Source organism: Jatropha curcas, chromosome 11, assembly GCF_041381405.1.
Source record: "Jatropha curcas cultivar XTBG-Jc1 chromosome 11, XTBG_Jcur_1.0, whole genome shotgun sequence".
In the NCBI taxonomy this organism is placed as follows: Eukaryota; Viridiplantae; Streptophyta; class Magnoliopsida; order Malpighiales; family Euphorbiaceae; genus Jatropha; species Jatropha curcas.
Genome location: NC_143161.1, coordinates 13688537 through 13711472, shown reverse-complemented (window position 1 = coordinate 13711472; position 22936 = coordinate 13688537). Strand labels below are relative to the sequence as shown.

Sequence of the window (22936 nt, the reverse complement as noted above, 5' to 3'; positions counted from 1 at the left end):
TTTCTCTGACTAAAGCCCTTGACAACTAATCTCGTTTATACCATGGGGATGATGAATTCTCTTCATGCTTCGCCTTATAGATCCACATATTCTTCAAGGCTTTTCTATCTTTAAGAAGCTTCACCAATTCAAAAGTATCATTGTCATATAAGGATTGCATTTCATCTTTCATAGCAATAATCCATTTTGTCTTTTCTTCACTGTCAACAGCTTCTTGGTAGTATTCTGGCTCATCTGCATCTGTCAACAATACATACTCACTAGGAGAATACCTTGTAGATGGAATATGATTTCTGGTAGACCTTCTGACTGGAGCCTCTTGTTGTCCCTCAAATGTCTCATACTGATCATCAATTGCATCATCTACAGGAATATCAACCTCATCTGCCTCTTCAATATTATCCTGAAGATCAACCTGATTTCTAACATCAACTGCAACAGGTGTTGAAGCTGACGGAACTAGATCTACATCAACCAAGCTATTATTCTGAGGTTTTGATTTCTCCACTTTGCCAATATCTTCAATAGTCTGATATTCAATAAAGACCACATCACGGCTTCTGTAAACTTTCTTCTCAATAGGATCATAACACCTATAGCCAAACTCATCTTGACCATAGCCAATGAAGATACACTGTCTTGTCTTGGCATCTAGCTTGGACCTTTCATCTTTAGGAACATGAACAAAACATTTGCACCCAAATACCCATAGATGATCATAAGAAGGCTTCTTACCATACCAAAAACTATCAGGAACATCATTATGCAAAGGAACGGTAGGAGTAAGATTGATGACATGTGCAACTGCATACAATGCCTCACCCCAAAAGGAATTAGGTAGTTTTGCATCTGAAAGCACACATCTAACTCTCTCCATCAAAGTTCTGTTCATCCTTTCTGCCAAGCCATTCAATTGTGGAGTCTTGGGAGGTGTCTTCTGATGTCTGATACCATGCTCTCGACAATAAGAATCAAATGACCCACAATATTCACCTCCATTATCAGTATGAACACATTTCAACTTTTTACCTGTTTCTCTCTCAGCATAAGTGTGAAATTCTCTAAATGCACCGAGTACTTGATCCTTTGACTTTAACACACGAACACAAAGCTTTCTTGAGTGATCATCAATAAAAGTCACAAAGTACTGTGCACCACCAAGTGACTTATCCTTCAAAGGACCACATACATTTGAGTGTACTAGCTCTAACAACTCTTCTTTTCTAGAAGGAGGATGATGTCTAAAGGAGATGCGTTTCTATTTTTCGGCCAAACAATGCTCACAAGTGTCTAACTCTCCACCTTGCAAACCAGAAAGCAAATTCTTCTTAGCTAGAATATTCAGACCCTTTTCACTGATGTGACTCAATCTCTGTTAAACTATCACTTTCAACTGCATTCACAAGATCTGTAGGGATAGTAGTCTGTAGCCAATACAAACCTGAACCTCTAAACCCTTTAGCCACAACCAAAGAGCCTTTATAAACAATGCCATGATTAATCAAATTGGTGCCATATCCATCATGATATAAAGTTTCACAGGATATCAAATTCAACCTCACATCTAGTGCATGTTTCATTCTTAAGTATCAACTTCATACCAAGTTGGTCACCACAGTTACATTTCCAATGCCCACTACTCTGGATACAGATTCATTTCCCATCCGTAAAGTTCCAAAATCACCAGGAGTGTAAGATGTGAAGAATTCTCTCTTTGAAGCAACATGGTGTGCAGCTCCACTATCAAGTACCCAAAGAACCTCATTGCTGGCAACATTAATCATACTTCCATCATGAACAACAGCCAAATCAATTGAAGTGGCAACACCAACACGATCACCATTTTCCTCATTGCCATTCTTTTCTTGCTTGCCTTTATTGCGTTTGTTAACCTTTTTCCACTTGTAACAGTACCGTTTGATATGCCCAAATTTACCACAATAATGACATTCAAGGTCCTTATACCTTGACCTTGATTTACTCCTACTCTTGCTTCTACTGTTGTGATCATGACTTTTACTTTTGCTTCTCCCCCCATTTTCAGTAGCCAAAATATCTGACTGTGATGTGAAAGCACCCTGAGTTTTCCTTCTTACTTCTTCATTCAGAACACCACTCTTCACATACTGCATAGTTACAACACCATCAGGAGCAGAATTTGTCAAAGATACCCTGAAGTTTTCCCAAGAGTCAGGTAGTGTATTCAACAACCAAAGTCCCATAATGTCCTCATCAAACTTGACACCCATACTGGATAACTGATCAAAGATACCCTGAAATTCATTTTCATGGTCAAGTACTGAGCTCCCTTCTTTGTACTGCAGGCGTATGGCTTGCTTAAGTAAGAACAACTTGTTGTTACCAGTTTTAGAAGCATACAAAGATTCTAGCTTTTCCCATAAAGTTTTGGCATGTGTATCATTAACAATATGATTATATACATTATCCGCAACCCATTGCCTAATAAAACCACATATTTGCTGATGCTTAAACTCTCATTCTTCATCAGACTTAGACTCAGGCTTACTAGTAGCAAATACAGGCAAATGTAGTTTCTTTAAAAACAAAAGATCTTTCATCTTTCCTTTCCAAGTGTGATAGTTTGTGCCATCCAAACAAATCATTTTACTCATATTTACCTCCATAATTCAAACAAGCAAAACTGCTCAATTAACAAAATAACCGCAGCTCTGATACCACTGTGATGGGAAGTAACACAAAATAACTTCACAACAAAAATTTCCCCCACTTGAATGAATCTATTAGGAGTAACAATGAGTAACAAATTCAAGTAACACAAGCTGCCCCAAATCATGCACAATCAAAAATAACATTCACCACACGAACACAAATCTTTTTACGTGGAAAACTCCTCCGGTGTGAAAGATAAAAACCACAGGACCTCTTCTCCGATCCAAGGAAATAAAGTTCACTAGCACAAATATTGTCTTACAAATTACAGCAAGCTACAACCACCAAAAGTGTAGCTATACCACAAACAACCACAAACAAATGTGTAGCAACACAATGGAGTGATCACAAAACACAGCTACTATTCTAAATACATTTAAAAATGTTCTACTCATTCAAAAATTTAACTGATCAGCCAGAATCAAGAATTGGATGTTAGGAACATGCTCACCAAAAATCAGCTCAATCCGACAAAGGGTGACTGCCGAAATGCTGAAGAAGATGAAGCTATACAGAGCTGGAAGCAGGATAGCTTCGGATTCAGAGCCATAACTCAATCTCTGAACCTCCAAATCAAAATCCCTTTGGTGAGAATCAAGAACAGAGAGTAAAGAACGACATACCCAAATATCACAGAGATCCAACGGTTGAAACTCCAGGAATCTCAAGAACACAATGGCTGGTGCTGGATGGGGCTGTGCAGAAAAAAAAATCCCTCTCCTCTCCTCTTTTTTTCTATTTTTCTCACACGGTTTTGGATGTGTGAATAAATCAAATAGCAACCAAAAATATCATAAATATGGCTGTTAGTTGAGGGGCAAAATTGTAAAACAATAATTAGTTTAATGGACTTCAAAATATGGGCTTTTACCACATAGGAAGGGAATCCAAACCCAACATTATGCACCTTCTGATTATTGTGGATCTCTATTTTCTCAAGTTTTATATTTTTAATTGAAAGATTTTTTTTAAAAAAATAATTATTTCGTCTTTTATCATTGACAAAATTAACTAATTCGTTGTTGCAATTTAACAGTATTAATTAATAGTCCTTAAAATTTAATTTTCTCAAACTATTTGATCCTTCCGTCTATTTTTCTCAAATTTTAAATTAAAACGTGTAAAAAGCAAAAGTGGCGAGAGAATTAATCTAAAATGACGGTCATCGCCCGTTAACCTAAACTATCTTTCTTCCTTGCACGGAGCACTCCAAGTGGTCGGTTGAGAATGTCAGAAAGCATGTAAAATTATCAGATAAAAACCTAGCTCTCCAGTTCAACAAACAGAGTATCGCTTGTAAATTTTAATTAAATTTAACATTATCAATACTGCCTTAAAAAATAAAAAATAAAAGAAAGAAAAGATAATGACTAACTTATCGAAAAAAAAAGGCAGACTTATCGAAGAGGAACTGAGAATCCCTCAGAAAGGAAAAAAGCAGAGTAAGCGACAAGAAGAGAATTACGAGGAAAAAGAATCGCACGGTAGAGCAAGTTAATGGCAGCAAGTCGGGACCAGCGGTCATCGTCTGAGTTGGTTGTTTTTGTGGTTACGGGTGTAGTTGTTGAGGTGGTGGTGGTTGTTTTTATGGTTGTGGGATTAGTTGTTGAGGCGGTGGCAGTGGCAGAGGCAATTGCTGAAGAAGAGGTGGAAGCGAAGTCGTCTATGAGGAGAGCAATGGAAAGAATTGCAGAGAGTTGGTGTTGTTGATGGTGGAAAATGCAATAATTACTATACTAAGCTACAGATCAACGTTTTTAGAAATGAAAAAAAGGAAGTATATTTTTAACACTTGTTCTCATGTATATGGTCAAATATTTCATGTTCACACTTTGAAATTTGGGCGTTAGTTAATATCTTATTTGAATGTATAGATCTTTTGGTGAATTGTAGTTCGCACACAAGATGTTTGATCAAATGTCTGATTGAGACTTACTTTCTTGTAACTATTTAAAACATTACATAATCGGCGAACAGTTAAAGAGAAAGAGATAGAAATGGAGAAAGAGGGTTGTCTTCTCTTTGAGTGCAGTTGTCTAGTTGTTTGCTGTTGATGGTGTATTCTGTAAGGATGGAGGAAGAGATAGACTAGGTTATTTTAGAATTTTCATTACTTAATGTCAGCATTATTTCGTATTTTTCCATGATTTTAACGGTAAATTTTGATAAATTTGACTGCAGGACAAAGTAGTCTAATAGAATTAAACCTTAAGGGCTATTAATTAATATTGTCATTATGTAAGGATGAATGAGTTAATTTGATCAAACTTCAAACAATATAATTATTTTCCCTTAATAAAATATAAAGAATATAAAGTACTGATAAAAAGTGTAAGATCTTGATGGATAAAAGAAAATGGTTAAATTTAATAAAGATAAATTACCTCCTATTTAGTTGGCTAATAAATAAAATAAGAAGTTATTGTTCATTTTTTGATATTTTCAAAATATTAATTAATACTATGCATAAATTCAAAACAATAGTCATTTAAACATTACGGTGAACCTCTCTGAATTTTAGAGGACATCTCAAAGGAATTGCAAGATAAATTATGCCTTTAAGCATAATAAATTTGTATTAGCTTATAAAGTTAGAGGTTATAAAAAGTACATAATTAAATTGAATGAAAAAAAAAATAGGACTATTTACTTCATCTCAAAAACTTATTATTTATTTAATTATTTTATGCAAATATAAGCAATACAAATAGGTCAAAATAAATAAAGTAATTTATAAAAAATAAATAACAAGTGAGAAGACGGCTACAAATAAAGACTACAAATGCGTGCAATGCGCGTTAAAAAATCTAGTTATATAATAATATTTAATTAAATTGATTATATTCATTTTTTATTTGAATTTAAATACTATTCAATTAAACACATTAAATTAAAAAATATAAAAATAGAAAACTAGAAATTTTTTTTTATCTTGACCTTAAAATAAAATCAATTAACAAATATAGTTAAAATTTCAGTTAAAAAATACGAAGTGTATATTAAAATATTTTAACTCAATTGAAAGAAAATTATATAAATTTATTTTATATTAATTTAAATTACTAAAAAATTTAAAAATAGTTCAAATAAAACTATTAATAAAATAATAAAATGATTGAATAGTAAATGATAAATTGATATCTATGACTAACTTAGCTATATTAGCTAACTTTTATTATAAACAATTCTAAAAAAATAATAAAAAATAATTCAATTAAAAGAATTTAAAAATCATTGCTCATTATTTAAATTTATTATTGTACTTCCAATAGTTGAACATAAATCGTATGAGTAATATCTTAGTTATGAATTATAATATAACTCAATTAGAAATCTTATTAAAATAGCAATTTATTGTAGATTACCAATATAAATGTTTAATACTTATAGAAAAAATCACCATCACAATTTTATTTTTCTTTGGCCACAAGGTATATTATTGTTTTATGTCAAAGGCTTTTCTTCTTATCATTTAATTCACTTCTTAATCTTAAAGATATTATTTTGATTGAGTTATGATTATTTTTACTTTTCATATTGTTTCAATCATAAAGTTTTATTTTTTCATTCCATTTTGATTTTTTACAATATTTATTCATTTTATTTTTTTATATTGTTCCAAGAATGAAATGTCTCCAATTCACAAACTTATAACAGAGAAAGAGAAAAATCATATAATGATTTACATAATAATTATGTTCAAGATTGAAAATGATAAATGCATTTTTTGAGTTCTCAAATTTATATCATATTTATTTTTTATTTAAATTTAGTTTATTGTAAAATTAATATAGCTATTGAGTTCTTGCTTTACTTAAATAAAATTCAATATTGAGACAATAAATAACAAAATGATTATATAAGTAGAAATAAGGATAAATATTAACTCTTATTACTCAGATTACCTTAAAATTAAAAATGAACAATAAAAATTCTTTAAGGGCATTTGGTTCAACTTATTGTTGATTTATACGCAGTAATTAAGTTATTGATATTCTTTAATGATTTCAATCAGCCGTTAATATATATTTTGAAGTTTTTTTAGTTGATTTGTATCTATATTTTATTTGAATTTTAACCCTACAAATAAGTTTTCTATTAAATATAATTTTGAAAATTTTAGATAATATTTTTTATTTAATAATATATTAAAAATAATAAACTCACCATATATACTATTATTATACAACATCTATATAATATATAAAAGTAGAACAATTTGCATTATATGAAAACTAAGTGTATAACCTTCTGAAATTGCCAACTGTAAGGAGGAACAATGGAAACCAACAAATTTGATTAATTATTAAAAATTAAATAATAAAAAATAAGAACAGTAAGAACCAACAATTAAATTTTGACCAACAATTAATTATCACAAATGTTTTCTACAAAATCAATCAAACTAGATTTCCTAGAGTAGGGACCAACAATCATATACACTTACACTTTTTATTTTTATTTTATTTTTTACTTTTTATATTTTAATATTTCCCCAACTCTCTTTTTGTATGGCAACGTATGCATATAATAATTTTTAAAAAATAAGACATCCACACACTTAAAATACAAAACACTAAATAAGTAATACATTAATATTTTAAATAAATAAACAATCATTTATAATAAATTATAAATATAAAATAAAAAAATAATTTCTTATTTCAATGACACAAAGACAAATTTAAAAAAAAAAACTTCATTTTTTATTGGTAATAAAAAAAAATCTTGACTGATTAGCCCGGTGTATTGAGTAGTCTCATATAACAAGAATTAAGTTGCACGGACACGGACACGAGATATAGGAACGTGTGAGATACGACAATCTTTAAAAAGGTAAGACATCCATACGCTTAGGATACAGTATACTTGTCACGACCTGATTCTGTGGGTCGGACCGGCACTAGGACCCAGGTAAGCTTAAGGCCCCCGAGGCCCGTAGTAAGCCTGAAACACTAGAATATATTATCTCAGTATAAATTTCAACATTTAGCCCATATGATTATGAAAAATAAACCTCAAGATTTTTATTATTTCTCAGCCCAAGTTTATCTTCTACAACATTTCATAGTTCGGGCCCAATTTACAATACATTACATTTCTAATATGGGCTCATAGAATTACTTCGTCTATGTTAATACACGACTAAATATATGTAAATTCTACAACTGCGGAGTCACTAACTCTTTGGTATACATAGCTTTTTATACACATAATTACATAGTAAAATAATCATGGAACTAGGAAAAATTCTCTATTGTCCTGCGCCGAAGAAACATAGCCTAAATCGAATTAAAGAAAAACTTACTTCCTGAAAAATCAAACAAGACATGTGAGTTTTCTAAGGAGTAATAATTATTGCACAATACACGCAGTCACACAAATGTGTAAACATATCAATCTAGTCATCCGACTAGTTATATGCTCACGCAGTCAGTCACACAAATGGCATGTCACCAGCACTCACGAACAATATCACCTTCAAATAATCGCATTACGTGTAAATTAGTCAGTGGAGTCACCGAACCCCCGATAAGCCGTCCTCCCACATGGCTCATCCTCTCACATGTGCACCAGGGAGCCGATCCCCCATACTGGCCGACCGGTCTAATCCTCACTTGACCAGCCCTCATTGTTTTTCTATCCTCTCTTTTCTTTTTCATACCAACAGGAGGCAACCCGGTGGTCTCCATCCAATCTAGATCATCAAGCGCTCACAACAGGAGGCCACCCTGCGGGCTGCGATCAAATCTAGACTGTCCGGTGCGCAACGACGAGAAGCCAACCCGTGGTTAACGGTAACGGTAACGGTAGGTGCACACGGGGGCGCCGATCTCCTATTTACCCGGCTAACGGTAATGGATCCATATAACAGTAACGATATATAACGGTAACGGTAATCAGGATCCATATAACGGTAGCGGTCTCACAAACCCATGGTGACCCACTTCATCCCAATTCCACACAAGCAAAGCATAGCAATATCACAACACAATTAATCAAACATTGCAATCGAATGCAGACATATTAATCAATTAGACATCGTAATGTAATGCACAATTAAACATCCAAAATCAATGCAAATAGATAAATAAATAAATAGTATTAACAATAAACAAACAATAAAATAAATGATAATAATGAAAATAAATAAATGACTGAATAATTCGATGAATAATAATGAAAAATAAATAAATAATTAGAGCACTCTATTTAATAGTTATTAAGTTATAGAGTTAATCTAAATAAACTTATTAATTATGTTATTACTTAAAACTAGTCTAAGTTCTATTGAAATTTCGGCAGCACCTCCCCTAAAAATTGGACTATCCACCTGTTTAAATATCACAATGTTATTATATATTTATCAATCAATACACACAGCCCATCCGTCGGGCAATCAATCAACTTAATTCCCAACCTCCTTTCAAAACAACCATGTCAACACGCACCAATTAATTTACAAATTATAATAACCTCCAAGCATGTTCCAACGACATTATTAATTATTCTCTAACTAATTATCAAATAAATGTACAATTTATAAACAAAACTTGTATCATTAAGTTAAATTCAGCCATCCTCGTTTGATAGTTACCTAGCCTTTAAATATTATAGAACTCTTTATCAAACCTTCATTTCTTCATCCTTGCTTAAAGGTGACAATCACATATTCATACCTTTATCATACTTTAAATTAGCCAATAAGAACAAATGCCTCAATTAAACTAAAATTTAATGAGTACATCTTACCAAGAAATCCAATTTACAACTTAAAATATACCAACTAACTAATACTTAACAAGAATTAAATCTACTGCTTCAAATATTCCATATCAAGCAATAATTTATATAAATGATTGAAAATAGCTGCTGCCACTACCAAAAGTTTCTCAATTCATTCGCCATTTCAGTTTATAGTCCAATTGAAATGGTACAGTTAAGGTTTCCTTCATAACATACCAAGAACTCAACCAACGACCACAAGTACCTACTATCATACTAACGAAACATCATTTCCTTACAAAAATTCATAATAGATTCAATAATCTAGCTATTCTATATATGAATTCAATTTATAGCTTCCATTTATATATATATATTTATTTATTTTCTTTTTATCAAAATTTCCTAGTTAATCTTCATAACAGTAGCTAAGAATTTCCATTTCTATATCAACTCTGCTATTCAGGATCAAAATTCATGAAATGTATTGAATAGGGTTGAAAATAATTTACCCGACTAGTCGAAAATTTGAAAAGAAAGCAGATAGCGCGACTGTACCTATTGCGAGCAGCTCCTGGGTTTGCTGCGCCAGCCGGAACAGGAAGGGGAGAGTGAAGAAGAGAACGAAGCTTCTTCACCGACAAGAGAGAAATCGACGCCGCCGGAAAATCAAGCGGGAGGAGGCTCGACGCGATTTTCCGGTCGAAGGATGTCGCGGCTCTCCTGCAACTTCTGCGCATGCTAGAGACGAAAGAGAGATGAGAAGGTAGGCCGGAATCTACTGTGGCGTGGAGGCGACGGCAAGGCATGGCGCTGGTCTCCGGTGATCGAAAAACGAGAGGAGGAGACGGCCAGGCGAGGTCGCGCTGGAGGAAGAAGAAGAAAGGAGAGAAAAAAGGAAAGAAAGAAAGTCGGTTTCTAGCAAATTCTAGGCCATTCCGGTTCGATTCAAATCGGTTTGGTCTAATTTGATGATTTTGCTTGATTTTTGCTTGATTCTCGGATTTTTCCACTGGTTCTCAAGTTATTCGTGTGGTTTTCGAAAATCAATTCCATTTCCGGGTTCGGTTCGATTTATTTTAATTATTTAGTTTGGTTCCATTATATTTTCTCCATTTACTCAATATTAATAATAAAAATATTAATAGTAACAATATTTGGTTTTTGGATAATTAATTTATATATATTCATAATAAGTTAAATTAAGGGGTTTCGTGTTATTTCTCAAAAATTTTAATCGTTCTCAAATTGACAATTCCGATGATATATTTGGGCTTAGGCCCAACTCACAAACTTGGGCTCGAATTGAGATTGTTTGGTATTTATAGCTCATATAGTTGAAAAGCGAGATTTTTGATTTAATAAAAATTCGAAAGTTTTGAAAATAAAAATTCGGGGTATTTCAATACTAAATAAGTAACACATTAATATTTCAAATAAATATACAATCATTTATAATAAATCATAAACATAAAATAAAAAATACTAAATTTCTTATTATAGTGACACAAAAATAAATTAAAAAAATACTTCATTTTTATTGATAATAAAAAAAAACTTTAGTTGATTAACTTGGTGTATTGAGTAGCCTCATATATCAGTACACTAAATAAGTAATACATCTATATTTCAAATAAGTATACAATCATTTATAATAAATCATAAACATAAAATAAAAAAATACTAAATTTCTTATTTTAATGACACAAAAATAAATTAAAAAAATACTTCATTTTTATTGATAATAAAAAAAAAACCTTGGTTGATTAACTTGATGTATTGATTAGTCTCATATATCAGAAACTAGGTTGCATGACATAGACACGAGATAAGGAAAATGCACGCGATAAGAAATTTTGAAAAAAGCAGGAACAACAAACTTAGGAGACATTCACTAAATAAGTATAATAAATTAATATTTCAAATAAATAAATAATCATTTGTAATAAATCATAAACATAAAATAAAAAAAAACACTAAATTTCTTATTTCAGTGATACAAAAAAATTAAAAAAAAACACTTCATTTTTATTGGTAAATAAAAAAACATTTGGTTGATTAGCATGATTTATTGAATAGTCTCATGTACTAGGAGTTTAGTTGTATGAATATGGGACACCAGATACGAAAATGTACGGATAAGAAATTTTTTAAAAAATAGGACATTAGCACACTTAGAACACACTACATTAAATAAGTATAACCATTCATATTTCAAATAAATAAACAATCACTTATAACAAATAATAAAGAAACACTAAATTTCTTATTTCAATGACATAAAAATAAATTAAAAAAAACACTTCATTTTTATTGGTAATAAAAAAAATCTTGGTCGATTAGCTTGGTGTATTTAGTAGTCTCATATGTCAGGAGCTAGGTTGTATGGACATGGGATACGAGATACGAAAATGTACACGATAAGAAATTTTTTAAAAAGTAGGACATCCACATGTTTAGGACACACTACACTAAATAAGTATAATACATATATTTCAAATAAATAAACAATCATTATAATAAATCATAAACATAAAATAAAAAACATTAAATTTCTTATTTCAATGACACAAAAATAAGTTTCAAAAAAACACTTCATTTTTGTTGGTAAAAAAAAAAAAAAACTTTGGTTGATTAGGTTGGTGTATTGAGTAATCTCATATATTAGGACTTAGGTTGCATGGACACATCACATGAGATACGGAAATGTATGCGATACGATAATTTTTTAAAAAATAAGACATCCACACGCTTAGGACACACTACACTAAATAAGTACAATACATTAATATTTTAAATAAATAAGTATCATTTATAATAAATCATAAATAAAAAAAACACTAAATTTCTTATTTCAATGACAGAAAAACAAGTTTAAAAAAAGATATTTAATTTTTATTGGTAAAAGAAAACTTTGGTTGATTAGGTCGGTGTATTGAGTAGTTTCATATACTAAAAGCTAGGCTACACGACACAGCACATGAGATACGGAAACGCACGCGATACAATAATTTTTAAAAAAGTAGGACATCTACATGCTTAGGACACACTACACTAAATAAGTATAATGCATTAATATTTCAAACAAATAATTAATTATTTATGATAAATTATAAACATAAAATAAAAAAAAGGCTAAATTTCTTATTTGAATGACAAAAAAAAAAAAAAAAAAAACACTTCATTTTGTATTGGTAATAAAAAAAACCTTGACTAATTAGCTTGGTGTATTGAATAATTTCATATGACAGGAGTTAGATTGCACGGACTTAGGACATGAGACACAGGAATGTATGAGATATGATAATTTTTAAAAAAGATAAGATATCTACACGCTTAGCACACAGTACACTAAATAAGTAATATATTAATATTTCAAATAAATAAAAAATTATTTATAATAAATCATAAACATGAGATAAAAAAACACTAAATTTCTTATTTTAGTGGCACAAAAACAAAAAAAACAAAAAACTTCATTTTTATTGGTAATAAAACAAAATCTTGGTTGATTAGCCTGATGTGTTTAATAGTCTCATGTATCAGGAGCTACATTGTACGGACACATCACATGAGATACGGAAACGTACGCGATAAGAAATTTTTTAAAAAAAGTAGGACTTCCACACACTTAGAACACACTATGCCATATAAGTATAATACATTAATGTTTCAAATAAATAAACAATCATTTATAATAAATCATAAACATAAAAAATTAATTTCTTATTTCAATTATATAAAAACAAATTTGAAAAAAAAAAACACTTCATTTTTTATTGGTAATAAAAGAAAAACCTTAGTTGATTAGCCTGGTGGATTGATTAGTCTTATATAACAGGAATTACGTTGTACGGATACTGGACACGAGATATAGAAACGTACAAAATACAACAATTTTTAAAAATGTAGGATATTCACACGCTTATGACACATTGCACTAAATAAGTATAATACATTAATATTTCAAATAAATAAACAATCATTTATAATAAATCATGAAGATAAAATATATTCGATTTCTTTTTTCAATGACACAAAACAAATTTAGAAAAAAACACTTTATTTTTTATTGGTAATAAGAAAAAACATTATTCATTAGCTTAGTGTATGAAGTAGTCTCATATACAAAAAGCTAGATTGCATGGACAAGGGATATAAGATACGGAAATATACGGGATACAACAATTTTTCAAAAAGGTAGAACATCCATACACTTAGGATATACTACACTAAATAAGTGATACAATAATATTTTAAATAAATAACAATCATTTATGATAAATTATAAATATAAAATAAAAAAAATACTTAATTTCTCATTTCAATGATACAAAAATAAATTAAAAAAAAAAAACATTTCATTTTTTATTGGTAATAAAAAGAAACCTTGCTTGATTAGCTTAGTGTATGGAGTAGTCTCATATACCAAGAATTAGGTTGCATGGACACGGTCTATGAGATATAGAAACGTACACGATACGGTAATTTTTTAAAAAATAGGGCATCCTCATGCTTATGATACACTACACTAAATAAATAATACATTAATATTTTAAGTAAATAAATAATCATGTTCTGAGAACCAGACTGGTCATTGAACCAATAAAGGCAGGGATTCATTGAACTGGAGGGTTCAACCGGATTCAATACGGTTCAATCAGATTTTTTATATATAATATTTTTAAAGATATTTTTTAAAATACAATTAAAAATAGGATGTATAATGAAACAACCAAAATTTTTGTTTTCAAAAATTTTTCATTTAAATTTAATAAACCGACACTGTGGAAAATTTATTTAATTAGTTAATGCACATCAAAAATTGTATAGTGTTAAACCGATCATAAAAACCGGCTGAAAAATTCAAAAACCAATTGAAAACCATGATTTGGACCGAACCAAACCTGAATTGAACCAAACCAGCCCAACTCACCCAAACCACTTCTAGAACCCCCGTTCCCCTTATTTCCAGCGTCCACCTCCCACTTCCCCCACCCCCCCGGTTTGTGCGTTTTCCGATCACCGGCAACCTCCCCTGCCGCCGCCGTTCCTCCCTTTCTTCTTCTTCTTTTCTTTCTTTTCTTTTCTTTTCTTTCTTTCTTCACCTGCGTCTGCATTTCTGGCGAGAGACAGAACAGCAGAGTCGCGCCACCCACTCCATCGCGCGCCACCGCCGCTCCTCGCTGCAGCTCAACGTCGCAGCAGCTCACCGTTCCGCCCCTCTCTCCTTTCGAACCAAGCGGAGACAGTAGCTTAGAGAGGACTGCATCGCGCCACCACCTGCTCCACCACCAGATCGCACCATCGCGGCTACACAGCTCTTCCATTGCTTCAGCGTGTCTCCAGCCACCAAGAACGAGCGCAGCACCACCGCACAGTCGCGCCACCACCCCCCTGCTGTCCAGTTAAATCGCGCCACCTGCTCGCGGTTCCGGTGAGCGCAGCGACCTGTTTTGGTCGATTTAACGCCACTGCTCTCACCTTCTCTTCGTTCCGGCACGTGTAGCTCCCATTTCCGGTCAAACAAATTCCGGCAGCAATATATTGGGTATAAAAATTTAATTTTGGACTATTTTTAGAATTTTTTTTTTTAGTATTTGTGGTTAGCTAAATTAATGTTTGCATTGATTATATTTTGGCATATATTTCATTAGTGTTGATTTAATTAAGGAACCTTGATAATGATAAATTAATAGAATTAAAGTGTGGATTAAACTAGTTTAGGTGCAATGTTACTGTAATTATAAAATTATTGTTGTGATTGGAGGAGGATGGGAAATTTGACTTGATTGATTGGCCGACGGATGGCGGTGTGGATTGGATAAATATTTGATAAATTGTTGATATTTTATCAGGTGGATAGTCCAATTTTTAGGGGAGATGCTATCAAAATTTCGGTAGAAACTAGTTTAATTTTTAGAAATTGAATACGTAAATAGTTTATTAGATCAACTTCTTGATTCCTTAATTTAATAAGTCCTTTGTCTGATATAAATTCTTTCTTTGTATTCTTAAATTTCTTAGATTGTACGGGCCCATCTATTGCTCCACCTGGTCAGAATCAGAGTTAGAGCTTCAACTTCCGCCACTGTGAGTAATAATAAATAATGTATATCGGTATTGCATTTGCATAGCATTTATATACCGTGTGTGTGTGTATATATATATATATATATATATATATATAAACAAAATTTTAATATTTATATATATAATTGTTTTAATAACATCAGTATATTTTATGCATATTTTATAAATATAATATGTTACTATATATTTACTATTGTGCATTGAGATGAACTTGTGTAATGTGTAAAGTGAATTGCTTGATTACTTGTGTTGTGAATTATTATGCATTGTATGTCTAGAGTTGGGATGAAGTGGGTCACCATGGGTTTGTGAGGGCGGTCTATAAGACCGTTGGCCGTATGGGAGATCGGCACCCCGTGTGCACCTGATTATATGATCTGGATGATATGGAAAATCACAGGGTGACCTTCTGTTAGTATGGAAAAGAAAAGAGAGAATGGAAAAATAACGAGAGGGTTGGTCAAGTGAGGATTAGACCGGTCGGCTAGGTATAAGGGATCGGCTCCCTGGTGCACACGTATGAGAGGGCGAGCCATGTGTGAGGATGACTCGTTGGGGTTTTAGGTGACGCCACTGACTAATTTCCACTTGCTTGATTACTTGAAGGTGACATTACTCGTGGGTGTTGGTGTTGTGCCATATGATTGACTGTAGTATGCTCACTTTAGAATATTAGGGTGCATTATGCGTGAATGTGTGTGATGTTATTCACTGAGTTGCAAAACTCACCCCCCTCTCTGTCCAAACTTCTCAAGTAATAGGAAGTTGCTGAACCGATTGAAACTCTGCAAGTTTTCCTTGCAGAGCTACAAAAGTAAATTTATAACTTTTTGTTATTATTAATATTAGCTAATTTGTGTTATTAAATATGTACACTGTTCTACTCCTAAATTATTGTTGAACTCCGCAGTCGTAGGATATTGTGTATTTTTTTATTTATTTGGATGATCTTATTGTTTAATTAAGTGCATGTGAACTGGTAGCCCATATTATGAATGTGACATAATGTGATTAGGCCCCGATTAAATTGTATTCAAGATAATTGAGACTGAGCCATGATTGTGAAAATTATTGTATATATATCCTAATTTATATGGGCTTACCGTTTCTAATAATTTGTGTGGTATGCACGAGTTGAAAGATAGGCCTACTACGGGTCTCGGGGGCTTTATGCTTACCTAGGCCCTAGTGTCGGTCTGGCCCATGGATTCGGATAGTGACATATAAACACTAAATAATCTTTAAAAAAGTAAAAATGTCAGTTTAACATTACTAAAAATTAATTAATTATCATAAAATATAATATTGCTTACTGACAATCCATATAATAAATTGAAATCCAATTTACTGAAATTATCAGTTTGATTGATGTGAAAAAAAAGATGCATTCTAAATAGGCATAGATAAAAGTTATTTTTGTTTAAAAATAATAATAATTTGAGAGAAATGAAAAAAAAAATTATATGAAAAGGAGGGTAAAATAAAATATGCTGCAAATTATTATTTATATAAAATATTATTAATTTAACTACCCAAATGTGCTTACATTTCTAGAGATTAAAAAACTAAATAATTTTTTTCTTTGAGTATTGAGGGAGGGGAATTTAAATCTGGATCAATTGCTGGATCATATATGCACTTACCATTAGACTGTGCCTTGGTGTGCAAAAACTAAATAAAATTTAGACTATTGAAATTCATTAATTTATATTTTTCTTATGCATATATGAGTTCTTTTATTGCTAATGCATCAATATTAACGTGAAACAGGGTTTGGTAACAAAATCTCAGCCCCAGTTTAAATTTCAGCTTAATTTCCTTTCTTTCCTTGGTGTCTCAACGCTCAAACTCTCAAATAGATTGCCTTTCAGGCTCTTGATTCTCAATCCCATTTTTTTTCCTTATAAAAACTTACAAAGAAAAAAAAAAGAAGAAAAACTATTCTTCTTCTTCCTTCCCAAACAACTTATTCCTATATCCATTTTAATAACTTGGTTAGGGATTTTAACTCTGCGGGTCCCGTTTATATATGGCACAACCAAAGATGGTGTAAATTGAATTTTCTAAAAATTTGACTTTTAAAATACAAGATCAGAATTCTGTTGCAGCAGGATAAAAAAGCGTTCGTGAGAGTCAATTATCAAGTTTAGAACTTCCTCACAAAGCAGTTGCGATATTAGAAAGACTTTGTGAATAATAGTTATTACGTTTAGAACTACTTTACAAAGCTTATACAATATTAGAAAGCTGATTATAACTGATATTGTGATTTCTATTGAATATAAAAGGATAGATTACAACTTGGTAAAATCATAATACAAAAAATCCAGAGTTCTAATGTTCTACAAAGATAAAGTTTATTTACGTTTAGAAATAAGAACTCATAACAACTTTGTATTTATGAAAAGATTAACAATTATGTAAACAGAATATAAACAAGCAACACATTAGAAAATAAAAAAACATAAATACAGAGATTTATAGTGGTTCGGCACTAACTCCTCTATATCCTCCACTATATTATCTCTTTTCAAGGGTAAGAGACAAATCAACTTTACAAGGAAATATATAAACACTTAGTTGTAACCTTTGTCCCATTAGATTTCTGAAGGTTCTAGTCAACCTCTACCCTTTCTATTTTGCAGAGAACAAAAAACTCACATCAAGACATTAAATCTCACATCAAGACATTAAATCTCACACAAGGAGAAGGTCGCTTGATAACCTTTTACACCATAGCTTTTCACCTAAGCTATGACACAAATGTTTTTTCGTTTAAAAAACCTCTAGTCTACAATAGATTACAGCAATCTATATAGAATAGAGAGAAACACACTTATAAGCATAAGAAGAACAGAAAACAGATTTTGAAAATAGAAAGAAAGTTCAGAACTGTTCTTTAGAAAAAATTGTTACCAAATTTCTTTTCTCTTGAAAAATATCTTTTGAAGAAAATAAATGGAAAGAAATGAAGAGGGTTGAAGAGAGAGCTTGAGAGATTTGAAACTTTGAACAATGAACTCTTACTCTTACAAAACCACTTATTTTCAAAAGAGGAAAATGTTTTTATAAGAGGAATGAAAATCCGGTTATAAAAGATGTTGAGATTCCGCTTTAATGAGTATTTCTGACTTTCCAAAAATAAATAGATAGTGCATAGATATCTTTTACAGAAACTCATTTATTAGTTACCAAAAATTATTTTTGCCAAAATTTTTTTCATTAAGGTAAGCAGAATTAAAAAAGCAAAGATTTAGGCTTTTCCTTTTAAGGCAATTTTTGAAAATATCCCAAAAATGATTTTTTTAAGAGAGATAAAAAATATGTTGTGCTTATAAGGGAATTTTCTCTCTATCCTACATTAATTTTCTAACATTTAATAAGATACTAACCACTAAAAGATCTTCACTAATCTTTGTGATCTTCAAAAAATCTTAGATTGTAGGAGCTTGATTCCTTTAGTAATTTCAACATTAAAAATCTGCATAAAATAACTTTAGAATATATAAGAATATTAAATTTATTTATTTTACATAATCATTAAAATCTTAGGATAAAATTGACCTTGAGCCAACAATCTCCCATTTTTTGATGATGACAAAACCAAAAAATTTATCAAGCAAAAGACACATGCTCCCCCTAAGTTTATGCATGTCAACAAAATACAACTTCTAAATATAATAGATTTATCATGAAATAAGATTAGAACTGTAATATCCTCAACTTTGATAGTTTTTGCTATTCTAGCTTTTTCGATGAATTCGGTTATCCGAATGAAAGGAAAACCTAGAATAATGGGAAACATTATATATTGAGGATGTGAATATTAATTAAATGGTAATTAATGTGATTACAAATCAATTTGAAAGATTAAAGGAAATCAAAAATGAGTTAAATAGAAATGACTTTTCGGTAAAGCACGATTTTACCCGAAAAGCCTGAAAAACGGTAATTTCAGTATGAATTTTCTTAAGTGGGGTTTAAAATATTAAATAAACTTGGTTGATACCTAATAGGACTAAAGTAAAGTTATTAAAAAGATTAGAGTGCCAAAGGATGAAGGGAAAACAAAAGGGAGGATTATAGTGCAATTTTCATTTAAAGGACATGGAAGGAATTTTTAATAATGTTTATTATATATTTTTATGAAGAGGTGGAGATAAACCACGCCATTTCCACCCATTTTTGCAGTCCAAGTCAGTCAAGAAGAGAGGAGGAGGATTTTGATTAAAAACCAAGCAAAAAGGAGTTGAAAATCAAGAAATTTTCAAATAATTCTTAAGAAAAGGTTAGTTATCTTCACTTCCTCCTTCTTTTCTATGGATTAGTTTTTGAATTTCATGAACTTTGAAGTGAGGTGCTTGCTTGTTCACTCTGATTTGGTGAAGATGAAGTGATTAGAATTGATTTTAAGGTGATTTAAGATGATTGAAATTAGTTATGCATGAATTCAAAGTCTAATTTGCATAATTCACCAAGATGGATGATGTTGAGTTTGTAATTGATATTTCATGAACTAGGGATTCTGATATATCTTATATTATGATGTTATTTAAGTAATAGAAGAGTTGGATTGCATGAATTTGTGATGAAAGTGAGTTGAGAATGCTTAAGCAAACATATCATTGTTGGACTTGTTACATTTGGTTGCCTGAAATTCAGCTTCTGTAATTGACCTATTTGACGAAGCAAATAAACTTCAAAATTCATGAAATTTTATATGGAGATAGGCTGAGATGTTGGGTAGGTCACGTTAAAAGGGAAAGGCCATTGGATAAAAGGAAATGGAGTTATAATTAAATCAATGTAGGCTGCTCAGCATGAGAAAAATTGAAATTCAGATTCTATAATTATGTCATTTGAAAATGCTAAGGAGCTTTAAAAATTATGAAATTTTACAGGGTAGTACTCTAAGATGTTGGAAACATGCTGTAAAAATTTCACGGCAAATGAATATGAGGAATTCAAGATATAGTCAATGGAATGCAAGCTACTCAAATGCTGAAATTTTGCATTACATAAACATTTAATGAATTTAGCATGCCATTGACTTCTATTGTTTTAATTGTTATTATTATGTTTCTAGGATGTGGTTAAGTGTTGGATATGAAGTGTTTCATGCTTAAACTAAGGTCATATGACACTTGGACAAGCATAGTGAAAATAAAAGAAAAAGCATGACACTACATTCTAATGCTTAATTTGCATTCCTATAGAAGTGAATGTGTGTTCATTGTGTAGTATGAAGTTAATGTGAGTATTAATCTCATGCTACAGCTTCTGAGAGAAAGGGAGTTGAGGAGCTAGTGGTTGCTACAGGAAAAAGGCTAGGGGAGCCTTCTAGATCAGGTTAGTGTATTATTCCTTTCCTACTTTTATGTAAACAAAATGAGATTGATTTTGCAAAATATTTTCAATGGATTTACTTTATGAATCGTAATTATAAAAAGTAATAATGATTTCATAATTTTTAAAGAACAAAGCCTATTTTGAAATCATACGACCTAATTACACATGCAAATAAATTTTATAATTCTTATACCTTGAAAGAGAAGGATGTTGGCCAATTGATAACTGTAGTATGAGGGGTGGCCGTGACTGAATGATTTTAGTAGTGTTTGCGAAATGAAATGTTGCACACAGTGATTTTAATATTATTACATGAATGGAATGGTTTAAAAGTCTTACAGCTAATATAGACATGGTTATTACCCCGAAAATCACTTCATTTGTTGAAGTTGATATTACGATCGATTGAACATGGATATCATCACTAGATGATATATGATTGATATGAAATTCTCCCTCCATGTTGAGGTTGTAGATTGCTCCCTCTTCTGTTGAAATCATATCACAGATTGAGGTTGTAGATAGCAGGTCTAGATGTGCACATTAGACACTGATGGCCCTCGGAATTGACTCTATAAAAGCTGTAAAAACTACATTATGAATTTATGATTTAACTAGTATTGTTTTTGCTTATATCCTTTATCATGGTCGGTTTATGAATTATACTTCCTTATTGTTTTTATTCGTACACCACTAAGCAATATGCTTAGTTATAGTTGCTTTTATGCTATCGCAGGAAAAGGAAAGGAAAAAGAACTAGGAGAGGATCGTTTTTATTTGATGTAGATAGTATGCTACTGATGTTGCTATTGTATATTTGACTTCTTTTGGAGCATGTATGATGTATTAAACATTAACAGAACATCTATATATATTTGAGCAGATACATGTAAATTATGATTGTATGAATTTTTCTATTATGTATCTAATGTTTGAAAAGGACTCCAGTATGTAATTAAATCATCCATGGGCTTATGGGTTATGGAACCATTTTATGTTTTTGATAATGTAATTGATGTGTAAGAAATCATATTGAGCTTAATGGAAGTTATGTTTCATATGTCTAGTAAAGGAAGGAAAAAGACATTTCTTTATAACAGGTGAAAGAACCAAAAGGAGTTTATATTTAATAACTAAAGTTACTTTTTTACAAGTTATGAATGAATGAATCAAAAGTTTTAAGTCCCTTGTAGTATACTTAGTAAGCATTTATAAGACTTAAGTGCTTATTAAGTATATTACGGGCGACATGTCATGTCTTACAGTAAGGTAAGGTGTGACAAGAACTTAATATAAACTCCCCCTAAATAAATGCAATTTAAGCCTAAGGGATTTAGAACATAATACAAATTTAGAAACTGATTTTAGAATTAGAACTGAGTTCTAAAGTCTAACAATCAGAGTCATTTCATAATACAAGCATATTCTGTTCACATAAAAAATAAGACATTAGAACAAAAACATCACAGATTAGAACATGATAAGAAAACAGAAATTAAGTAGTTAAACACTTAAACAAATATGTAGTGTTCTCCTTCAAGTACTCAAGCATCAAAAGTATATTGTGTTCTCCCCTTTTTTGTCATCAGAAAAGACGGTAAGCAAATCAAAATAGAAATAGAAACCAAAACACAAATAGTCTAAGTTATTTACAGAAACAAGAAATACACAGTGCAATAATTAAAAAACAAGTGTTCACAAAACACTAAAACACTCAGCAGGTTATCATAAATTCAAGTGAAATACATAATCAGAACTGGTTGGGAAGGGGTCACTAGTGTTCTGGTTCAGTTCTGGGCCTTTTAGAAATTCTGAGGTTTTGAGCATGTGAAGATTTAGCTGGATTCTTAGATCTTTTGGAAGAAGGATGTAGGGGAGGTTTTCTTCCCTAGACTTTGTGCTTCCCAGTAATATGCTTAACTTTTTGATGCTTTTAAGAAGAAGGAATGTAGGGCGTAACTTTAACTTTGATAGTAGCAAGCTTTCTCTCATTGATGTTCTTCATTTTTTTCATAGACTCAATGAGTGAGGATGCATTGTTTTTCCCAAAAAGTTTTGGATTTTGGAAAGAACCGAA

At 31.2% G+C, this 22936-nt stretch overlaps 1 long non-coding RNA gene across 1 annotated transcript; it reads left to right on the top strand.

Moving 5' to 3' along the window:
• Window positions 1–14383: 14383 nt before the first annotated feature.
• On the top strand, window positions 14384–21838 carry LOC110010632 (uncharacterized). Its single transcript, XR_005178410.2, has 5 exons — window positions 14384–14968; window positions 15445–15510; window positions 19702–19798; window positions 20788–20859; window positions 21596–21838. It is a non-coding gene; the product is annotated as an uncharacterized LOC110010632 (long non-coding RNA).
• Window positions 21839–22936: the final 1098 nt, after the last annotated feature.